The following is a 23,363-nucleotide window of genomic DNA, read 5'->3' as shown; positions in this document are numbered from 1 at the left end:
TGAGTATCCATGCTTAATATTCTATATGCCTTTTTGGATACCACGGTATACAGTTTTGAGTAACTGCAGTTTTCCATGGTCATGCATCAGACTGCCACCTGCCATTTTTCCCATAAACCTTTTATCTTGCCAACTACGGTTTTGCCATCCATGGGATCTTTCAGGAACCTAGCCCCAGCAGTTGGTGAGGACAGAGAAGACCAGAGCAGGTGTAGGGCCTAGGGCAAATCAGCTTATGTAGGGCCCCATCCCCAGTTATGAGGAAGCCGGTGGCAGGGGGGCCTGGGGCAGTCACCCTAATCCCACCCCCCACCCCCGGGATGGCCCTGGGTGAGGGAAACCTGTGCTTTATAACAAGTGAATCCTTCAATCAGATTATTCATTACAGTACAAGAATGTCTGAAATTTCCTTATATGGTTTTCTAGTACAACTTCAAAAGACCAGTTCACATCATCTTGAAGTATTTAGTTTTTACAAAACTGTGTAAAGCATGTAGTCTGAATTTCATGGTACAAATAGGTGATATGTGGCTTATTCTCTTCGGCATGCTGACCTTTGCTCCTGCCTCCAACAAGGTTTTCTGCATTTTGAATTTAATAGTCTTTTGCTAACACAGAGAGAAAGCAGTGAAAGAAGGGGCAAAACCCCCTATCTTGGTCTTGCTAGCCCCGTACGTATTTTCTTCTTGCCTGCCTAGTGAGACAGCTTCAACTTAAGGGGCATAGGGTACACTGCACCCTGACTTGTCCATGACTATGTGCAGTTTATCGGGGAATGGGAAATGTGCATTTAAACCCCTACTGGCTGAGGGCACCCTAAAATCTGGGTATCCTATTGCTTGAAGAAGTGCCTTAGCCACTAGGCAGGGGGATCTGATTCCTCTATGAAGCAGCTAACTACACATTTTTTAAATTTAAACCTGTCTAACCTAACATTGTTTAAAATCTAACCTAACTTTTTACCACCCACTAGAGTCTTGCATCAACTTGACCATCAGTATCTGGTAGGCCAAGGAGGAAAATCAACTCCTGTGCACACCTTTAGAACAAATAACATGAGTCACTCAAAATAGGAGTTGAAGACTTGTTAGGGAACTGCAGGGCCAGTCACAAATCCTATTGAAACTTTCAGATTCTGTGAATGTGTAAAGTTTGTCAGAAACATATACAACTTAATGACATTTCACTTCAGAAAAATTGTATCCTTATTAGCCATTTTGATTTTCTACTTTGAAAATATTTATATATTATTATAATACAGTAGTGTATATTATTATAATACAGTAGCAAAGCTGCACACACACACACACACACACAAATCCTTTTTGATTTTATTGAAATGACAAGCAAATGATCTCAACTTTTTTCTCAAATCTTGTTGGAAGTTTAATATTTATTTTCTTTGGTTTTGATCCATTTCATTTTAAAAAGTTCAAATTGCAGAATTTCCCGTGAAATAGATAATCAGGTTCCCAGCCAGCTACATAAAAAGCTATATAAAAAGGATATAAAAAAGTTATCATTTAATTGAATAGTTACTTCATTAAACTGCCTTGGTGAAATAAATATGGCAGCACAAGTAAATGGAAATATTGTCATAGTCTCTTAGCAAATGTTTCCTTGAATTTGAATCAAGCATACTTAATGGGATAGGGATTTTTCAGGCTTCAATGCTCCATCTTTTTAAAACAATGAAAAAAACAAACAAACTAAACCAAATCTGAAATATTTAATTTATTCTTAATGAATCAAGGGAGGAAAACAAGATTGTAGGACATGAATTCTTGTTAATATCTATTTACTATTTTATTTTTTAAAAGAATAATTAATGTGACACACAAAAGCAATTAAAACGACCCAAAATAACTCATTTTTATGATAATGAGGTAACTTTAATATTTTCCAATAATTTCAATTAGCATGAGGCCTCATTATGTTATTTAGAATATTACATTCCACCATGCAAATGCATTTGCTCATTATTGATTCAATGCTCAAATTTGTCAAAAGCCTGGCATTTCATTACTTCCCTTGTCTTTTCTAAACACCTTAATCTGTTGCTGAGTTGCATTATTTCCCCAGGTGACACACTCTGGGAAACATGAAGGTAGGTGAGAATAAATACTAAAAAAAAATTAAAAGATTGCCTACATTCTTTAACGATGCTGCACTCTGATGATGCCAGGGGTCTCTACCCAACAGCAAAAATAATCATCAATCATTCATTGTAGGAAACCCAGGAAAGCTGTTAAGGAATCTAGAAGAAATGTGCCAATAAAAAAAATAAATTGCATAAACTTAAATCATTCCCTGTTGACCAAGTTTTTGCCTTGGACCAAAACTGACTGATGGAAACCAACTTGTGTCTGCCAAGTCTGTAGAGACAATAATGGGGAATACAGTGCAATCATTTAATGATTTAAATTTAGCTCAATGAAGCCAAAACCATCTGGTGCAAAGGACACTTTGGCAGATTGAGTAAAGTGAGAATATTGTTCTTGTTGCTGTTATGGTCTGATAACAAAGGAATAATACACATCCAAACCCATTAAAAAATCATTTGCAGTCTATCTTGCAACCAAAGTTAGAACAATAATAAGGGGCAGAGCACTGATTGTAATTGTATAGGCTTTCCCAACAGAGACATCATAAACCAATTGCCGCTTGTTTGTTCGCAAGCATTTTCGGTACGCAAATCATTTGTAAGTGCATTCACTTGTGGCATCTTTTCATTTATGTGATAATATCATTACCCCTCTGTTTTCCTTGGCAATTGTTACATTGCCACCTGGGAATGATTAGTGAAGCTGTTCAGATCAAATAAAAATATTACTGGATTTTTCAGGTTTAACGATTGAACTTAAACTGGCTCTTTTTTTGGAAGTTGCCGATTTGATGACAGAAAGGGGTTTCTGGCTAGGACTGGAACCTGAGCAGGTCAAATATCATAAGGAAAGCTTCTCTTGTTGCATTCTTGGTTAGGAATGGCAATACCACCAATCTTGCAGACATGACCTGTTCTCATGAGATTTCCCAGGTTACCTATTCAAACAGTTCAGACAGTCCTTATCTTACGACATCTCAGCCCAAATTCAGAGTGGCTTTAGTGCGAGGCCTCCCAAAACTGAATTTAAATAATGGCTAGGCAGATAAGGAATTGTACCGCAGCAAGGGAGAATGGGGAGTTAGATTGTATTGCTATGACACTATTACACTACATATTTTAAACACAGAAACATCCTTTGGCCATGATCCTCAAAGGGTTTTAACTCCCTTCAAAATAAAATATCATTGAAGATCTGGATTTTGCTCAAAACAATAGAGAGACCACAAAAATCTAATAGAGGGAGGGGGTGTATCTACACATGCATTATATCTAGGAGCAGTTTCCTTCTGGAGAATGTATGGTGTCTACGCATGCAGGGAAGTGGGAACAGATTTGCTGCTAACGTCAGCAAACTGCTTCTGCTTTCTGGGGCCCTGCAATGGGCCCTTACCATCACTAGGAGGAGCTCTAGGCTCCCTCTGGGTGCTAGCTCAGGAGCCGTTAGGGAGCACCAAGCAGGAGACACCTGTCTTCTGGCCAGGGCTGAGACATTGCTCCTTGCCTCTGGAGAGCTGCCTGCTGCCAGGGTGGGGTAATGGCCCTCTGCCCCGGCAGCAGGGAGCTCCAGGCCTTGGCTCCCCAATCAGGGGCAGGGGACTTGGAAAGACTCCAGGGGAAGGACAGGTCCCATTCCCCTGCCTTGATCCACCAGTAGAACAGGTAGCAGTGGGCCCTGCAGCTGGGCAACATTTCCCACCCATCTGGTGGTCATGGAGCTGGCACCAGGAGAGAAGAATCTCCCAGCCCTCCACTCCCCAATTGCAATAGTGAAGTGGAGGCTGGGAGATAAGGATCTCCCAGCTCCTGCTCCCTGATTATGATCCCAGGCCCTGCTCCCTGATTGTGATCTTGGAGCAAGGGTCTGGGATCTCCTTGCTGCTGTGGCAGGGGGATATGGTCCCTTTCCATGCTCTGGTGGTGGAGCCTGCTCTGGCAACAGGCAGATCCTGTGGGCAGGGAGCAATCTCCTCCCCACTGCTGGCTGGCTGACTTGGAGCAGATTTTCTCCTGGTCAGGTGTCTATATGAGGGCTACTGTGCAGTAACTAACTGCACATAAATTTGCCACTTGCATTTGCAGGTAGCAAATTTACTCACAATTAGAGCAGTTAACTGTACAATACATGTGTTCATGTTTAGGCATGCACACTTACTGTGCAGTAAACTGCTGTTCTGTGCAGTAAAGAGTCTCATGCAGATGCACCCAGTAAAGTCTAATAAATAGGAGACTGAACTGGGAAGGAGAAGACCTGAGCCCTGTTCTAAACTCTGCCATTAGTATGATAGGGTTCCTGAAAAAACTTCCTTGGCTTCAGTTTTTGTCTTCATATCTTGTCAATTTAGATTGTAAATTCTACAGATTAAGGATTCTCCTGTAGTATGAGTTTGTACATTGAGGCACCTGTCTTAGTGGAGTCCCACTGATGCTATCACAACGGATAGCATGGATTTTGATTATAAGAGATAAATGAAGGCATGTCCCAAAGTTCACTGAAGTCCATGGTGATGTATTGCTAATAAATCCTTATATTAAATACATTATAAGAAACGTTTGAAAAGGGGTGATGGAAGCCAGGTGTCCTTGGCCAGGAAGCCATACACCTTGTGCATGAGGTGTAAGGACAGAGCAGAGGCATGCTGGGCATTTCTTGGGCAGCAGTGGCATGAGGTGGCATCAATGGCTAGACATCCAACTACAGCGGCGGTAGCCACACCAGCAGTGCAGTGGCTGCTATTTTTGTGACTCTTCATCAACACAGCATGTAGGACTGATGACCTGATCATTCCTTCACCCCAAGCTATACTACTGAGACAGGCAAAATCAAGATAAACCCAGAGTTTTCAAGTATGAGTCCATAGGATTAAATAAATTCTATCCTGTTGTGATCTTTTTTAGTTCTTTGCAACAGAAGAATTGCCCTATTATTCTTCTGTCATCAAAAATGAGTGGAATCTAAAAGGTGGCCTTTTCTAAGGGGTACATTGAGTCTAAAACAGTTCAGAATCACTGGGTGCATCTACACAAGATACTAAATGCACAGTAGAATTAGTCTCCTATGCATTAGCATCACTAAAAAGGCACACACTGTTGTTACTGTGCAGTAGTGCCGGTTAGTGAGCGTTGAATTAGTACCCGGTATTATAGGTACTAAACTTAATGCACAGTAACCACAGCACTTCAGTGCATGTGTAGATGCACCCACTGCTTTACACTGCAATCAGATCATATCTCAATATTCATAGAATCATAGAAGTTGGGCTGGAAGAGACCTTGTAGATCTTCAAGTCCGACCCCACCGCTGGGCGGGAGAAAAGACTGGACTCAAATGACTCCAGCCAGGTAGGCATTAAGCCTCTTCTTAAAGACTCCCAGGGTAGGAGCCAGCACCACTTCCCTAGGAAGCTGGTTCCACATCCTAGCTGCCCTAACTGTGAAGTAGTTCTTACAGATGTCTAATATAAACCTACTCTCTAATAACTTGTGTCCAATATTCTTTGTTATGCCAGGGGGCGGTCGAGGAAACAGTGTCTCTCCCAAACACTTCTGGTCCCCCCAGTGAGTTTATAGACAGTCACCAGGTCCCCCCTCAGCCTTCTCTTTTGAAGGCTGAACAGGTTTAAGTCCTGCAGTCTTTCATTGTAGGGTCTGCCCTGTTGTCCCCGGATCATGCGGGTGGCCCTTCTCTGGACCCTTTCAAGGTTGTCCACATCCCTCCTGAAATGGGGCACACAGAACTGGCCACAGTACTCCAGCTGTGGCCTGACCAGCATTGCATAGAGGGGGAGGATCACCTCCTTGGCCCTACTTGAGATGCACCTGTGGATGCACGACAAAGTCCGGTTAGGCCTGCCAACCATGACCTCGCATTGTCGGCCGATGTTCATCTTGGAGTCAATAATGACTCCACGATCCTTTTCTGCCTCTGTGCTCTCAAGAAGGGAGTTTCCCATTCTATAAGCGTGCTGCTGGTTTCTACTGCCCAAGTGCAGCACTCTGCACTTGCCAGTATTGAAACACATCCTGTTTATGTCAGCCCACTCCTGTAACCTATCCAGATCTTGCTGCAATCTTTCCCTCCCTACTAGCGTGCTCACCTCACCCCAGATTTGGTATAATCAGTGAATTTAAACAGTTTGCTTTTCACCCCATCGTCCAAATCACTGATGAAGAAATTGAACAGCGCAGACCTAAGGACCAAGCTCTGGGGGACTCTGCTGCCCACTTCCCCCCAGTTTGAATATGACTCGTGAACCACCACCCTCTGAGTATGACCCTTGAGCCAATCTGCAATCCATCTGACTGCGTAGGTATCAATGCCACAGTCACCTAGTTTTTAATGAGGATGGGGTGGGAGACGGTGTCAAAGGCCTTGCTGAAGTCTAGAAAGACTACATCCACGGTGACACTTCCATCCATTGCCTTTGTGACCTGATCATAAAAGGCAATCAGGTTGGTCTGACATGACCTGCCCCTAATGAAACCGTGCTGGTTGCCCTTGAGCATCATCCCTGAAGCCGGCCCATCACAGTTGTGCTCCTTGAGTATCTTCTCAAAGAGTTCCCCGAGGACTGAGATAAGGCTGATGGCCCTATAGTTGCCTGGGTCCTCTCTCTTTCCTTTTTTGAAGATGGGGACCAAGTTAGCTATCTTCCAATCATCTGGCACCTGGCCTGAGCACTACGAGTGCTTGTAAAGCTGTGCCAAGGGCCCTGCAATAACCCCAGCTAGCTCCCTCAACATCCTGGGGTAGAGAGCATCTGGACCTGCTGACTTGAACATGTCCAGACCCTCCAGAAGCTCTCTAACCCGATCCTCCCCAACCTGAGGTCTGGAGGCATTCCCCTTGAGTCCGTCTTGCATCACAGTGGGGAAGTCCCGGTCCCTGCACAAGAAAATGGAGATGAAGAATTGGTTAAAGAGGTCCGTTTTCTCCTCTAGTGGAACCACCAGATTGCCCAGCGTATTTTGCAGGGGCCCCACATTACCCGGTGCCTTCTTCATCCTTCCTATATATTTGAAAAAGGACTTTTTATTTTCCTTCATCTTGGACGCTAGTCCTAGCTTTATGTCCTCCTTAGCTTGCCTGACAACCCTCTTATAGGCCTGAGCAGAGGCGGTATACTCCTCTTTGGAGATAGCACCCCCTTTCCACTGGATGTATGCCGCCTTTTTGGCAATCAGGCATTCCCGGACGCCCTTGGTGAGCCAGGGGGGCTTTCGGGCACTCTTGCCCCCCTTGCTTCTTGTTGGGATGGACACCCCTTGGGCCCTGAGTATTGTTTCCTTAAGGAACGATCACTTGTCCTGGACAGTGAATTCCCCTGCCCTCAAGGACCCCAGCGCATCTCTCACTAGTCTCCTCAACTTGTTGAAGTTGGCCCTCCTAAAGTCTAGGGCTACCATCTTGCTGTAGGCCCTTGACACCCTGCACTGGATGGTGAATTCCAGCAAGTGATGATCGCTATCGCCCAGGTGGTCAAGAACCTGGAGGTCCCTTACCAGGTCATCGCCTGTGGCCAGGACCAGGTCCAACAGGACATTTCCTCTGGTGCGACCATGCACCTCCTGAATTAAGTGGAGGTCCTATATCTCAGCCAGGAACCTCCTGGAACAGTCTGTCCTGGCTGACTGTTCCTCCCAGCAGATGTCCGGGTAATTAAAATCACCCATGACAACTACATCCCTTGCCTTAAGTGTCTCTGCAAGCTGGCCCAAATATTCCCAGTCTAGCTCCGCCCCTTGGTTGAGGGGTCTATAGTAGACCCCCACAGTCAAATCACTCTCCCCACGGCACCCTTGAATCTTAAACCAGAGCACTTCAGTCTGCCCTTCCTCTGACCCCATTCTGCTGGCAGAAGATGTGTAGTGCTCCTTGACATAGAGCGCTACACCCCCACCTTTCCTTCCTTCTCTATCCCACCTGTAAAGCTTATAGCCCCTAATGCTAACTGCCCAGTCATGGGATGAATCCCACCATGTTTCTGTTAGCCCTATGATGTCTGGGTTTGAACTAGCTATTCTGAGGGCAAATTCCTCCTGCTTATTCCCCATACTGCGAGCATTGGTATATAGGCATTTAAGGCCCTGCAAGACTGTCTGTGCCACCCCCTGATTAGGGAGACTGTCTAGGCCCCTGTTCCTTACCTTAGCACACCTTGCCTTTGTCATCTGTCTTGCTCAGATGGCGTCTCCTCATCTTCCTGCAGCCCCCTCCCAGTTCTAAAAATCTTCCCGCTATTAAAATCTTCTTTTTAATAAGTAAAGAATACTGAGGATTTCCTTGCCAGGAACTGTCTGAAGCCTTTGAATAATTTTTGTAGTTATTTTAAAACCCTGCCTAGATTTTCAGAATCTTTTTTAAAAAATGTGAACTCCAGACCAGAGCTTAGTATTCTATTATCATTTTCATCCAAGCCATATATAGAGGTAAGAGAAAGGCCCTAGTTGTACTCTTTATATGTAAAGGGATAGATTCCACTTCACCCTCATGCACCCAAACAGCACTTCGGTAGCTGTCCAATTGCAGTTTTTTATTCTTATCATAGGTGGCATGTAGGGGTGCACAGAAGGGCACTTGCCCCCCATCCCCCCAAGACTGGCCACTGCCTAAGCTGCTGCTGGCTTCTGCAGGAGGTCGTCCTCCCCGCTTGCCATCACTGTGACTGTCAGGAGCTGCGGGTGGTCCCACTCACCGCCTGCCCCTCGCCACCTCCCCCTCCCACTGCTGACACCACCATGGAGGTTCCCACTTGCTGCCATGGTGCCCCTCAGTTGCAGGAGGCACCGGTCATTCATGGTTTTTATTCATAGCTTGGGAGTTGGTGTAGCTATATTTGCCTCTTGCTTCTATTCAACAAATGCTCAGAAGGCTGGACTCTGGCTGGGTAGTTTCCAACATCTTTATTAACGATGTGGACACTGGAGTCAGGAGTGGACTGGCCAAGTTCACCGATGACACCAAACTTTGGGGCAAAGCATCCACGCCAGAAGATAGGCGGGTGATCCAGTCTGACCTGGACAGGCTCAGCAATGGGCGGATGAGAATCTGATGGTGTTTAACACCAAAAAAATGCAAGGTTCTCCACCTTGGGAAGAAAAACCTTCAGCATCCTTATAGGCTTGGCAGTGCTACGTTGGCTAGCACTATGGAAGAAAAAGACTTGGGGGTCATCATTGACCACAAGATGAACATGAGCCTGCAATGCGATGCTGCAGCTAGTAAAGTGACCACAACTCTGGCTTGCATCCATAGATGCTTCTCAAGCAAATCCCAGGACATCATTCTCCCCTTGTACTCAGCCTTGGTGAGACTGCAGCTGGAGTAGTGCGTCCAGTTTTGGGCTCCACAATTGAGAGAGTCCACAGAAGAGCCACATGCATGATCAGAGGTCAGGAAAACAGATCTTACGATGACAGGCTGAGAGCCATGGGGTTCTTTAGCCTGGAAAAGTGTAGGCTCATGTGTGACCTGATGGCCACCTATAAGTTTATCAGGGGTGACCACCAGTATCTGGGGGAACATTTGTTCACCAGAGCACCCCAAGGGATGATGAGGTCGAATGGTCATAAACTACTACAAGGTCATTTCCGGCTGGACATAAGGAAGAATTTCTTTACTGTCTGAGCCCCCAAATTCTGGAACAGCCTGCCATCAAAGGTGGTTCAAGCACCTACATTGAACACCTTCAAGAGCAAATTGGATGCTTATCTTGCTGGGATCTGATGACCCCAGCTGACTTCCTGCCCTTTGTGCAGGGTACTGGACTCAATGATCTTCCGAGGTCCCTTCCAGCCCTAATGTCTATGAAATCTATAAAATCTATGAAACTTCCCTCTGCCTTTCTCACATCTTCTTGGTCAACCATATCTTAACCTGTCTAGGAGACTTGTTAGTCACCTTGCTGGGGTCACCTGACCCTCAGTTATCTTTCCTGCTTGGTGCAGGTGGCCGGATCCGATGATCTTCCAAGGTCCCTTCCAGCCTTACAATCTATGAATCTCTAAACCTCCTAGATACCTTGTAGACTAGCTTCAGTGGGAAGCTAGATAGTGTTTGGTGTAAGGCTCAACTTATAACCTGATGGTGTGAGCCATTTTCTGAGAAGCACAAGATGTAGGTGGAGATCCCCATAGATAAAGAGAACCTAGAAACTGGATCTCCTGTTGAATGGATAAATGTTCTACCCACTGAAAGCTGGGAAGGCCACATTCTTCTGTTTCACTTCCAGGATGTGCACACGTGGGGCCATCCTATTTCCCCAGTGGAAGGAATAGAATCCCAAACAGTGAATAAGTAGAAAAAACTGCAAAGACATTTCTAGATTTCCATAGATTTCATAGACATCAGGGCTGGAAGGGAACTCGGGAGATCATCGAGTCCAGCCCCCTGCCCAAGGGGCAGGAAGTCAGCTGGGGTCATAGGATCCCAGCAAGATAAGCATCTAATTTACTCTTGAAGGTGTTCAGTGTAGGTGCCTGAACCACCTCCGCTGGCAGACTGTTCCAGACCTTGGGGGCTCGGACAGTAAAGAAATTTTTTCTTATGTCCAGCCTGAAACGGTCTTGCGGGAGTTTGTGACCGTTTGACCTAGTCATCCCTTGGGGGCGCTCTGGTGATCAAACATTCCCCCAGATCCTGGTGGTCACCCCGATAAACTTATAGGTGACCATCAGATCACCCCTGAGCCTACGCTTTTCCAGGCTAAAGAGTCCCATGTCTCTCAGCCTGTCATCGTAAGATCTGTTTTTCTGACCTCTGATCATGCGTGTGGCACTCCTCTGGACTCTCTCAAGCTTCTCCACATCCTTTTTGAATTGTGGAGCCCAAAACTGGACGCAGTACTCCAGCTGCAGCCTCACCAAGGCCGAGTACAAGGGGAGAATGACGTCCCGGGATTTGCTCGAGAAGCATCTAGAGAAGATAAGTGCTGTTTAGGGACATGACAGGGTAACAGGCTACAGATGCCAAAACTTCACACTAGGAGGTCTTGCTAAAAGGCTTCTCCACTATTCCCCTCAAATCCTTCTGTTTCCTCTGTTTTCCAAGAGGCAGCCCCTTAATCTGAAAGTAGGGTCTTCTTTCCTGCCTCCTAGATGTGTTGTTTTGCAATTTGGTGTTGTAATTGAGGTGTCTAGCCAGCTGGCTTCTGCAGCTTCTTGAGAAGCTTCTTAGACAGTCCTAGCAAGAATAACTCCATTTTTTTTAAATAAACAGAACAAGCAAAACAAAATCCTATTGTCCTATCCCAAACATTGGGAGGGGCACCCCTTGGACTCTGGCCCTAACACACTTTCTTTATAGCCTACAGTTTGTCTCTTCTTCTCTATCCCCTGCAGTTTTAAGCTCCAATGAGATACTTCCTAATTTCAAGAGTCCAGAACAGGTGCTTGCAAATGCTCTGCCTCTGGGCCCTCTAAATGGGACTGACTGTTCTCTCTTAAAGGGACAGGCCACCTTGTTACAGGTGTACCAAAATGCATTTTGTTTCAACAGGCTACCCAACTGCACAATACCGATCACTTTGTATGGTTTGTCACCATCACTCTTTACCTTTTTACCAATCTTCGTTGTGTACTTTTTTTTGTTGCTATTTACTACTAAATCACAGATAAGAATGGGTCTCACACCAGTCCAGGTGAAACCTGAAGTTAGAAACATCCCCATTTACTAATGACTCTCAATTCAAATAACTACTTATCTCGTACATCTACTTAAGATGTTTAATGTGCAGTGGACTATTTAGCTGCACAGGAAACATCTTGGCATCTACACATGCACCCCTATTAGGCTGGAGTACACTAATTTACTCTGCAGCAGGATAGTACTTGTAATTACTATCCTGCTGCAGATTAAGAAACTCTGCAGCAGCACATGTGTAGAGGCTGCTCAGCTGGCTGGGGTATAAGGGTGTTTCACTGTGGGGCTACCTGCCAGCTAGCCCCATGCTGAAGCACCCTGGTGTCCAGCCAGCCACTCCACAGCACATTGAGCTGGAGGGAGCAACCCTGGGCTGGTAGACTGACCCCCAAATTCCCCTGCCAGCTGGGGCTGGTCTAACCCAGCTCAACATGCTGTGCATGAATAAGCTTATTGCTCTGGAGTTTATGTATGCACAATAATAGCATACATAGATGGACTCATTGAAAATTGTTGGTTAGATGGTTCTTAATACCATGCTTTTTTTTTCCCTATATTTTGTTCACATTTTAACAAGAATGATACATGGTATGAAATCAGACACCTTAGAAAAGTCAAAGCATCTGAAATCTATGTGATTTCAGTTTATCTTTAGCAATTTAAATCCATCTCAGGGTGCCAACAGTAGCTGAGTGGAATGGACTGCTAGAGCAGGTGATCCTGTTATTAAAAGACCCGTTTTCAAATCCCTGTCATGGATTCAGTCATCTTCTGGTCATTGAAGAGTCTTTCAATTCCTACCTGTGTTGCAATGTCTATTAGATAAACATCTTGTTTCCTTCTTCCCTGGTATCATTTTATAGCACTTACATAGCCTGTAGGAAAGCTGCTCCTACAACCAGAATTCATATGCTGTTGTGGCAAAATATTTGGGTTATGTCCAGTGAAAGCTATGGGAGAAATGGAGGGAAAAGAATGTAAAGGGTGGGGAAAACTTGAAAACATAGGAAAAGAATATACATTTACATAATTTACATAACACTCTTTGCTAGGAGCCTAGTAGATCTCTCTCCAGCCACTTCCTATCCAGTTCTTAAAGTGAAAAGTGAGAGATCAGTCCTCACTCATCCATCACAACCAGTCAAAATTGTTGCAAGGCCAAGTGGGAGAGGGTAAAAAGTATTTGATGCTCTGTGCAACTGAGCAATGCCAATCCCAATTTGCCCATGTTTTAGGCCCCTATCTGGAAAACATTCACCACATTAGTTCCTTTTTGCAGACGTCTCCACACTGAGTCCAGTACTGAAAGTCAGTTTCACACAAGAGCTCACATGCTTAAAGTAACAAGTGATAGATCTATATAGTATAATTGAGGCTTTACCAAATGACCCAATTAGCCCCTTTGGCTGTCAAGCTTTAAAAAAAAAAATCTTTTGTAATATCTTCAAGGAAAATCAAAAAGCAAACAAAATTGTAAAGTAAAACTAAACAACAAAACCCCCTCCATCCCAAACACCAACTTACAAATTCCATTTTGTCAGTGATTTTTTTCTTATGTATATCTGAAAATGATTAAAACAATACGTCTGCAAAGTAATGTCAGAATGATTGGTATGACTGAGAATAATGATAGGGCAAACTAAGTAAAATAAATTGTATAATAATGAAGCTAAAAGGTCACCCTCATCTCACTAAAGTTCATACAACCTATTATCAGTCAATAAAGCTTTTTAATATGTACGATGAATCTGACAAGCAGAATAACACACCATTTTGTCTTTTCCCATCAAGGAAAAAATGGATCCCTGAATACTGTCAGATAAAAATAACAATTTGCATAAAGCTATCATAAAGCATATGGTTTGCAGATAAGATTTTCCTTTAGAATTATAATAAAAAGCATGTGTTACTTTATAGCATAATTATAGAAGGAGATGTATGTCCCAGTATCTGTACAAAATTCAGCAACAAGAGTTAACTTTGTTGCACTTTTTACCTTTTGCAAAACATTTCCCAGCACCAATAAACGAACAATTTTTATATATATCTGGAAGTAGTTAAAAAGTGGATAAATTAGACCCTCCAATTAAAGTGTTGCAAACATTTTCTTCATTTGACAAATTTACAAGATGAAGAATACCTGTGTGAACAAATAAACACTGTCTCTTTTCAATTAAAGCACCATTTTCCCCAATCTTTTAATTACATAATTAATGTGATAAATTAAACTGTCGCTCTGTGAGCCTTACAGTGGGATTCTCGAATTGATAGTAGTGCACTTTACTATTTATACTCATAAAGTGATTTGGATCATGAAATTATAAATTGAGTGGGGATTTTTTTATTTTTTTCCATTTCAAAGCTTTAAAAGTATAGCTCTAGCTAAAGTGTAGATTGCAAATTGATGTATTCTGCAGTATTATGACATTTGGAATTTTCCAGCTTTTTAACAAAACTTGCCAAGCAATTAGAGCCATCTCCTGCAGTCCCTGGTCAGACGGGAAATGAAATTAAGAACAAAGGGTGCCTGTACACATGCAGAGAGGTTGCTCAGATGTGCCGTCATTACAATGTGTCAAAACAGACTTGATTAATCGATTAATCAAATCTGTGGAGCATGGGAATTATCACGCTTCAGCAGATTCCAGTAACATGTGTATCAGTGTTCAACGAGCTTTAGTTAAAGTAGCCCAGCCACCATTTATTTCAGTGTGGGCATGCTCATACACATGACACTTTGGGTACTTAACTCACAGCGGCTCTTGGAACTGCTCTAATTAAAGAGCCTCCGTTCCCCACCCCGCACCTCCCTGAGTGCATCTATAAATTCCCAAAGACTCAAGATCATGATCTTTATTACACTCAATTCCACATGTGATCCTGTGGATTATTTTTGCAGTATATGACCATTCAATACGAGGTGTGGTGTCAGCCTGCCCCTATGAACCTCTCCTTGTGTTCATGAATACTTACTCATACTCATCACATTTCAGCCCAGTATGTGTTACTCTGTTTAGTTACCTTTGGTTAAACATAATTCTTAGTCTAGCACATAGCAGTTCCACCATGTTTCTTCTTCCTCCTGATATCCTAAGTAATGCCTATTCATTCAGTTTACCAGAATCCCAGAAGGACATACCATTCCAGATGTTCATTACAGATGAACCAGATATTTCATAAATCAAAACTGTAATTGAAAATGGAAAAATTTATATAGATGCTGAGCAGTGGGCAGAATAATATTCATGGGGCTGTTTTTTCTGTATGGTGTGGAAGGAAGAAGCAACAAAATGAATGCTCTTTCTGCTAATATCATGGGGTGTGTACTAAGTCTGGAAAAGAAAAGTTGCACTTGTGTTAAAAAAAGGAGAAAGAAAAAACAAAAGAAAAATGAAACAAATGTAAATGTTTTAAATTATTTAAATGGCTCTGCTGTACATCTCAGTAATCAATAGAAATTATATGAAAGGATATACATTACTGCATACAGCACATCACTGAAATATGAGCTACAATTTCAAAAGTCTAGCATGAATATAAAAACATAGGATGAAAAAAGGAAACCTCTACTTAGAAAAATGCATGGACCATCCATGACATTTAAGGGTCAGTTAGACAAAGTCTACGAAGTTATGATCATGTCTGGTTAGAAAAACTCTTGTATAGTCTTTGTATGATTCTTAAATCTCACATGGAAGGGACTTTTGCCAATATGGGGATGCTTGGGATTACTAGGCAGAAAAGGTCAATAGAAATGGAGCGTTCTCTGTTCCCCACGGCTTCGGTCTCTTTTAGTATTAAAGACCATCCAAGGACAGAAGCCTGGGAGCAGAAACTCAGCTAGTATAAATTGTCATCGCTCCATTGGCTTCAACGGGATTGTGACAATTTGCCCTGGTTGATGATCTGCCTTGTCGACTTAACTAAATAATAGAGAGATATCTGTGACTTACTGCTGCAATACAAAAATTATGTTAAGCTGCATGAATAAGAGAAATAGGTTAGATATATTGGTATCTTTTGCAGAATAATGTTTCATTCTTTAACAATTCCTCACTAGCATTTCTAGAAAGGACAGTATTTTCAATGTAATGCAATCTTGATTCCTGAAGGCAGGGCTTAATTTATTTGTTCCTTTCAAAGTATAAATATAGAACTAAATACTGCTTTTCTTTTATATGCCCAAGTGTCATTTACTGGGTTGCATAACTGCAATTTTTATCACTTACAAATTGGGCTCTATTCCTACCTGTAGCAGAATAGGATCACCCAGGTATGGTCACACCAACCAGAGGTAAAATAAAGGAGTGAGAGAGGCCTCCCTGCTCTTGGTCAATAAATTAGTGGTTAGAGCACTTGTCCTGGACACAGAAGACCTGGCTTTATGTTTCTCTTACCTAGATGGGGAAAGGGGTTGATCCTCTATCTCTGGTTTCTAAGCACACCGCTCCATTCAGCAGATTGTGGTTTAGGTATTACCCAGAGCACTTCCCAATGCTCCTCTTAAAGCTGGTCCCCTGGGCAGTGATGAGGAGAGTAGGACAGAAGAAAAATGGCTCTGAGAGACTAATGTTACCTTAGAAGAGAGGGGTCTTTGGCTTCTGGTCCCTGATCCTCCAGGCTTTTCTGCACCCTGCATTTAATGTTAATTCAATAAGCAGGGTGGGATAGTTTATGACCCATTGGAGCCAGGAGCTGGTGGGAGCAGAAGTTCAGTTCTAGCCAACAGTGGTTGCTGCTTCTTCTGAATCCCAGCTTTTCCTCACAACCTCACAAGCATTTGGGACCTTTTTAAAGCCTATTCACTTAAGCAGCTCTTAAGCATGGAAAACAAGCAATTCCCAACCAAAAGAGCCAAACTCCTGAAGTTGTATATGCTAACTACTCCTGTGTACCCTGTCTCTTAAAGGGGACTCCATGGGGAGGTAGTATAAGTGGAAGCCTCTTGCCTCCTACCCAAGTCATAAGAGTGCAGCCCAATACGGTGCTGGATCCCCTCCGGTAATTGTACTCCACTTGACCCATAGTATCTTTATAATACTAGATAAACTTGCATCACTGCCACCCTTCCATCCTCAGAGACAAGCTTTCATGCAGAACTCTTCTGTAGGAAACAAAAAGTCAAGGCGATCTGTGCGACTGTGGTTTAGGCTGAACATTAAGCGTTCATCAAAGTTTCCATAGTTACTGAAGTACTGCATAGAAGATATTTGAGTGCCTCATACCTATATTATCCCCTTTTGGCTGAAATCCCTATCCAGAATATCTATCTGCAAAGTTCCATGGTCATATGCTACATAACTCAACCCACGATATACTACTGCATTCAATTAACCTGAAACAACATATTTCGATTCGGTTAGCTGAACAGAAATGTTTATATGTGGGTTGTGGCGGAATGCCGCGCTTGCGATTTGAGCACCGCTTGGGGAGCTGCGGGCTTTACGGAGCGGGCGAGCGCGCAGCTTGTGGGGTGGGATTGGAGGTAGCTTTATGACCACCTTCGAGGTTCGCCAAGTTGGCACGAGTAGACGACTTAGAGTAAGTTGTTAGTTTTCTATAATAAGTTTGTAGGATGTCTGTTGGTTCATGGGGTTCCGGAGTAAGCACTTGTGTTCTAACCCGATGGGCTATGTGCGGCTGCCGACTCCTTAAGTCCCAGAACTGGTCAACAGCTCATTGAGATAGGGTGTTAGTGGTAGAAGTTATTACGGAGTAGATATAAGGTAAAGTAAAAATTTGTTTTATTCACTCACCTGGCCTCACCCTCTTACAAATAAGAGGGGAGACCAGCTGGAACGAAGTAAATATAAGTATAGGAAGTGTAGATATGCTGTCTAAGCTACGAAGAGAGGCAGTCAAGAGGTGGAGTCTCTGATGTTTCTTCAGTTACAGTATGCCGGATACAAAGGGGGTCTGTTGGCCCACAGGGTTCACTAGCGAGCCCTTGCTTTCCACCCCTTGCGGGATGGGTGCGGCTGCTCAGTAGTTAGTCCTAGGGCTGGTCAACAGCTCATAAACGGGATGGTGGATACAAAACTGTAACACGGTGAATCGTTGTTGATTGTTGGATTTTCGAGGCCTTGGTTTTCGCTGGAATACGCCCAGGCGGAGAGGCTGAGGACTGGCTACAGGGTGATCAAGCCTGAAGGGTCGTCCAGTCATCGTCTCTGCTACTTCCTGCCTCTTTGCCTCTTTTATAGATGTTCGTTGGACTGCCTCTGTGACACTAACTATGATATAAGCTAAGCATACAGGGATAGAATAGTTTCCTTTACATAATAGTTACTAGGTAGATTTTCTACATAAGTTTAGTTTCTGCAGGAATGACACTTACAGATAAGAAATGAAACTTACAGAATACGCATGTGCAGCTTAATACAAGTGTGGAAAAGTACAAAGCTTTCATTTTGATTAGAAGCAAAACTACAAGGTCACATAAATGTGAGAGTGCTGCATGGCAGTTATACAGAAATAAAATAAGACATTTACATGCCCTCGTGCCGTGGGGCAGTAGAACATTTATGTAGTGGTTTCATTTAGAAATGGGTTGATAGTGAACGGATCTTTTTCTTCTTTGAGTTCATTGGGAAGTTTGGTGTAGATGAAGGCACTTACAGAGTTTATACAATTTTGGATATACTTTACAATACAAGAACAAATGCATAAAAAGATAATGATAGGCATGAATAATAAGAGGAGTGCTGAAAGTAAGTTAGATAGCCAAGATGAGATATTAAAGCCTAGCGCATTAAAGACTTGAGAAAGTAAACTGTTGCCAACGCCAGCAATGCCGTTGACGCGGGTGGCTATTTTGTGAATGCTATCAACTTGTTGGTTGAGTGGAATGGAAACATTGGGAATTGCAATACAACATAGATCATTAGATAGGTTGAGGCATTGACATAGGCCACCATGTTGAAGTAATAAGGCATCTAACGCAAGGCGGTTTTGAATAGTCATTTGGGAGGTGGCCTGTAACGGTTGGTTAAAGAGAGGAAGGCTGTCAGCTGTGCGGTTCACTAATAATTCTACCTCTTCAGCTAATTGGGCTAGGGCAATGTGGGTTTTTGTTATACCGATTCCCCAAACAAATAGGCCTTTGGTGGTCCAACTAAGAGTTTGGGTTACCTTCTCTCCATGGGTTAGGGAATTCCATACTGGCGCACATGATCTAGTTTGCCTATGTTTTATAGGAAGACTCACTGGATAAACAGTAGATGCTTTTAAAGGTGGGCAGAATAAAAGTGATGCTAGAAAACATTGTACAGCGCTGAGGGTGGTAGGTAAGGCTGTATATACTTTTCCATTAGAACAGGCCCAGGCTAGGCCTATCAGTGCTGGGGTGGATAATTCTGAGCAACGTCCAGGAAAAGGAAAAGCATGTCTCATTTGCTCTGGGGGGCCGGGCTGCCTTATCGGAAGTGTGACGCCATGGCAGGCAGCGTTTAACAATATTGCTCGTAATGTGGGATGATAAAATCCGAACCAGGAATCATTTCCGAAGGGACCTGGTTGAGTTAAATGTACAGCTAGAGAATTATTCCATTTTACTAAGGGTGTGGGCTGAATAAGAGGGGATAAAGTGACTACAGATACAGTAGCTTGACCATGTGGCGTAAGGTCGAGGTACCATGGTGGAGTAACCAAGTGAGGATTCCATGTTAGTGACTGGTCTGGTCGGGACCAATCATTACCGTTAGGGTGTATTCCCCAGGGGATAGCTGAACAAGCATATGGAGTTCCGTTAAAAGAGCACTTCGTTTCAGTGGGTTCAGAGGACAGGCTAGCAAGTGTAAAATTTTGTGGCCAAGAATAGTTAATAAAACCAAAAGTTTCACTTAAGAATACATCTATGGAATTTTTGGGGCTCAGTGAGATTTGGGAGAACCAATCGGATAGATTAAATGGTTCAGGGTAAAGAGTGAGGACTGGGTCTTGGACAGACATGGGAATTTTTAAACAGGTGGTTAATCCTTGTCCCTTTTCTTATTCTCCAGTTGCATTGGCCCATAGGGATAAAAGTTGAAGTACAGTGTTAGGTGAAGAGAAGGGGATAGGGACAGGTATGGCAACTGGGAAAAGGATAATGAGGAGTGTCGGCAATGATAGATATAACATGACGGGTGTTAGTTCGTAGTTGTGGTTTGTTGTAGGTGTTCTTTAGGTGGCAGATGGTTTAGTGCAGTGGTCGTGATGATTACACGTGGGGACAGTGCTGGTAGAACGATGAACAGGCTTGCTAATGTATCGCATTGCCAGAGAATACGGCTACTTTTTCGGATAGGTTGACCTTGTGAATCCGAGGCATGTATACAAGGTGGGCGATGTGCTTTTCCCAAACGGCTGTCTCATGTAATACCTGTAGGGGTAGTAAAATGAGATAGTTAAAAAAATATATAAAGGCTATATACAGTAAAATGGCTAGCCTCTTGTCTCAGAGCGATGACTCAGCCAATTGTGTTGGGCTAGTAATGTCTTGTTGGGTACATCAGTTTTAACTTGGTAGGTGTTCGGATATGTTCCTGCAGATTGTATTATTTTTTAGTATAGCAGTTGTTTCTTTTCAACAGGTCCTGGTATGGCTACCCAGATGAGTTCTCCCAGCTGGAACTGGGGCTTCCACGGTTCTGGTATTTCTTGCTTTCTGTCAGTCCATAATGACTTGTCTTCATTTAGTTGGATTAGAATTTGTGGCAGACAGCTTGTCCAACTTAAATATGTGCCGTTTCCTGTTAGACAGAGCTTTTCTTTGAGGATTCCTATGGAGCATTCAACAACACCATTTGACTGTGGGTGTTATGGGATGTGGATGTGCCAGACAATGTTGCAGGTACTGCAAAAGGTTGCTAGGGCTTTTGACGTGACGGGTGGTCCTCTGTCGGATTGCATTTTGTTTGGTACTTGCCAGAGGCTTATGGCCTGGAGCAGTGCAGAGCAGATGGTTTTGGCGGTGGTCTTTGTAAGAGGAATACATTGCAGTTGTCTGGTGCCTAGATTGACTAAGACTAACGCCTTGGCCTGACGTTTGACTCCAGGGAGTGGTCCCATGAGGTCGACTTGCCACGGCTTTCCTGAGGGAAAGTACTTTGGGTCAAATGCTTGTTTAGCTGATGCGGTTGGCGTGGCCTTGACTTTGTTACATATATAACAGGTTTGACTCTGTGTTTTCCAATCTTGAAGTGTGATGGTGAACGGTGGTGTCTCGGCGGTTATTCGCTTCCATTTGAGATGGGCCTTTTTGGGGCTGGGGTGGCTCCAGAACTCATGTAGCCATTGTACTAAGTGTTGGTTATTGACATCTGTTTCAGCAAGAATGGCTGCTGCAACTTGTTGTGGCCGATTTGTTGTTTTCTTGATGGCTTCTGCATGCTTCTCTGGGTCTTGTAGCACGGCGTCGATGTGGGCGTGGACTGGGTCGGTATCTGGTCGGTGAGAGCGGGTGTGTTGCAGCAGAGGTATGGTTTTAAAGTAAGGCAATATAGCGAAGATTGTATTCCAAAGGGGTTGGTTTTCTGTGGCTTGTGCCTGTCCGGTTAATATTTTGTAGATGTATTGAGAGTCAATAGCTATTACAGGGACAGGTTCATGGACATTATGGCGTCTAAGCAGAGTTGGAGGGCTCCTTTGAATGCGAGGAGTTTTTTTGAGTTGTGCATTTGGAGGTGGGGCTGCAGGCTCTACTTTAATGTATTGACACAGGTTACAGAAGAATCCATGTGCTCCGCCATGGGCTGTACTTCTGTCTGATGCTATCCAGGTGGGTAGAATAGTGCCGTACATTAGTGAAGGGTTTTGATGATGAAGGGAAGGCATTGAACTTGCTGGAGCCTCTTTTGTCTTTCAATGGTGGAAGTGAAAATGAAAGACTTGTACTAATTCTTGCCAGGTGGTACATAGGCCATGAAAGGTTGGGTCCAGTCGGTCGGGAGTGAGAAGTGGAAGTAGTGTGACGCCTGATCCGATGAGAGTTCCGGTAGTTGTAGAAGTGTTGGGATAGGTGGTTGTGGCGAGCTGGGATGTTAGTAAAAGGGTTCCTGTGACTCCATATCAATATTGAGATGGTTGCAGAGCCTTGTAGGTTGAGAATACTAGTTTGTTGATGCTGGTAGTTCCAGTTGCCCAGAGTATTTGACTTGTATGTCCAAGGGTAACAGTTATGGATTCGTTGGGGCTAATACTGTGGAGGATTGTAGTTGAGGTGGCCTTTAAGAGTTCTTGTAACTTATCATAGTTGTGGATGGGGTCCCATATACTTCGGGTGTTAGCTTTGGTGTGTAGTTGCTGATGTAGACATGCAATGACTTCTAGACAACTTGTTGGAACATGAGCTCTATGCCAGTTTAGTTGGCCCAGAAGTTGTTGAATTTCTTTTCTCGTTGGGGTAGTATCTTTGACCCAGGGGATGGTTGGATTTGTGTGCGTTGTCGCTTTGCGAGGTCACCTCAACACAAATATAATTTCCCAGATATAAGATAGAAAAAAGAGGCAATCCCCACCCCCAGTGGAAAAAGTACATGCATTCACAGATTTTTCAGGGACTTTAACAGAATTGCACTTGGTCACCTGGACATACAATAGGGGCAAATGAATCTGGTGCTAACTGATGTGTTTCAGCAATTTTCTAGGCAAATCAAGAACTGAGCCCACATCTCTTTGGCCAGTTCCTTAACCAGTAAACTATCCCTGTCATACTTGTTACCAGGCAGGGTGGTCAAATCCTGAGTGTCATGGTCTTGCTGGCTGCAGCATATGCTCCCTTTCTGTCTGCCAGCCCGTTCATACACCACAGCTAATTAAGCTAAACAATATCAACCTCAGAGATTCTTCCCATTTAATTAACAGCCTTTTTTGTAGCTGAATAGGTATCAAAGTGTTGGAGGTGTTCACTCCAGCTGTGTTCACTCACCCTAGTGTCTGCTTCTCTGTGCTTTTTGCTGCTGTAATCAAGATTATTTATTTCCTACTCAACTCTCAGTAGTAAGAAGCAGTGTCTGAGACAGACTGAGAGCTTTCTTTATTCTCATTCACATGTGTCCATTTGCTGATAGGCCTCTCATACACCAAGGTATTTGTGAGATTTATTATTAGAGAATCTACGATTTGGAGAGACTGAAAAGTCCTCTTATTTGATTCATTTTTGGAGATTAAGCCACCAAATCAGGCCAAATCTGTGCCAAACTGAATCAGGGACCGAAACGTCACACAGCCCTAGTCAAAAGTCCCCATAGGTAAAAAATAAACTTCATTTTTGCACAGAGGAAGCTGAAGGTGGACATCTGTTTAATTTTTTTGCCATTTCTTAGTTGCTCTAATAAAAGGTATCATCTCTCAGCCAAGAGTTCTAGAGGTTTGCATTTCTCTTTGTCTCAGACCAACACAGCTACCAAATACACCCCTCAATACACAGCCTTCCATCAACCCATCCTCCTGTGAACTATGACACAACATAACCAGAAGGAAACATAATTCAACATCCTGCTTGCCATCAGATAACTTTGAGGTAACTAGACTGCTCCAGCTTTTAACTTTAGGCTAATTGGCACAAAATGTACTTCTCCAATGTATCCAGAGAATGGTGGTAGATGGGTCATTTTTGACCTGGAGGGATGTGGGCTG

This window comes from Crocodylus siamensis, chromosome 2, assembly GCF_052110815.1.
Source record: "Crocodylus siamensis isolate JL-2025a chromosome 2, ASM5211081v1, whole genome shotgun sequence".
NCBI classification, from domain to species: domain Eukaryota; kingdom Metazoa; phylum Chordata; order Crocodylia; family Crocodylidae; genus Crocodylus; species Crocodylus siamensis.
The sequence above is the reverse complement of the archived record's forward strand: the minus strand, read 5'-3'. Positions refer to the sequence as shown.